The sequence below is a fragment of the Limulus polyphemus genome, unplaced genomic scaffold, assembly GCF_000517525.1.
Source record: "Limulus polyphemus unplaced genomic scaffold, Limulus_polyphemus-2.1.2 Scaffold214, whole genome shotgun sequence".
Lineage (NCBI taxonomy): Eukaryota > Metazoa > Arthropoda > Merostomata > Xiphosura > Limulidae > Limulus > Limulus polyphemus.
The window spans coordinates 307380-308727 of record NW_013665824.1 but is presented as its reverse complement, the minus strand read 5'-3'; the positions used below and the strand labels follow the sequence as shown (position 1 = coordinate 308727).

At 36.0% G+C, this 1348-nt stretch overlaps 1 protein-coding gene across 3 annotated transcripts in view; it reads right to left on the bottom strand.

Annotated features, from left to right (window-relative positions):
- Positions 1–1348, bottom strand: part of LOC111085045 (zinc finger protein aebp2-like) — a 116734-nt gene that overhangs the window by 23250 nt on the left and 92136 nt on the right. The gene's annotated exons all lie outside the window — the stretch shown is intronic.

The following is a 1348-nucleotide window of genomic DNA, read 5'->3' as shown; positions in this document are numbered from 1 at the left end:
AGTAGACACTAAAATAACGCCACATAAGGAACGCTTAACGTTGCAATTTGCACTGTCGTGACGACAGTAAAATGTGTGCATGCTATGAATCACGAGAAGAATTATGCACTATGTGGGCTACAACACAGCATGATATATGAACTTCAAAAGAAATAAATAAAAATATTTGTTACTGTTAACTTTGAATTATTTATTCTTGACACAGAACAATTTCGGGGACCCTGCGGAAGTATATCTAGTAGTGACTACTTCAAACGGTATCAATTACGGTTCTCCATGCGTTGTTGTGCGATTACTCTTACAGTGACTACATCCAACAATATCACTTACAAAATTACTGTTTATGCACAGCTTGCCTTACTATTATTGATACTACAGATATTATATTTCTGCATGCAGTTTTGTACGTTACTATGATAATGACTATATACCCCATCGGTAACTGGGGAACTTAAAGGTATAGAATTAACTAATTTGAAAAGTAGCATGTTTTATATATTTAAATATAAACAGAGGTTAAGATTTCAAGTGCTTATAACATTTTATTCAATGTTTCCAACTGTAACACATAAAAATACATTCATATAATTGTTGGCTTCGAAACGCTTCAGTCAGAGTATAAACTGTTGCATTTTACTTAAATCAAGTGGTTCAATCTCGCAAAGTAAGGGGTTGGTTGATTGGTCAGTACCACATTTTTGTTTCGGTTATTAGCGCAAGGCCACATACGGGCTATCTACTCTAGGCGATCCTAAGTTTGAACTGATACAGTAGAGGGAAAACAGTCTACAGCAAACATTGCTAATTCTAAGGTACTCTAATCGAACAACAGAGTTTATGCGCCACTGTCCCAATGCACTTACAGCTCCAAAGTGTGGACCGTGATTTTGAAGCAAGAGAGTGCACTAAGTCGATTGATGAGTGTTTGGTCGTGTTTATTGCTACCTGGAAGAGTCAAGTGTTATGCTATTCCTCCCTTCTTGACGGTGTAATTATTTTCTGTTAAAATGCTAAATGAGTTGCAGCACGAGATCAGGGTTCGAACACTACACGGGTTATTACACTGATCCTACTTCCCTCTTCAAGGCCATGTTCATCAATGTAAAACTTATAGCATTTAGTGCTTCTTTGCCACTTCTCTTAATTTGATTGGGAAACAGTCGTACACTTCACAAACAGTTTCATTGGCAAATCATCACTTTTTCACTTCACTAAGTTATTAGACGCGTATTTACATGAATATTATTTGATATCTTAATATAAGTGACATTTACGATCTAGGTATAAATAATGGAAGCTGTCCATCTTTTCAGTACTTTCGGTTTCTTACCCTATATTGGTTCAAAGT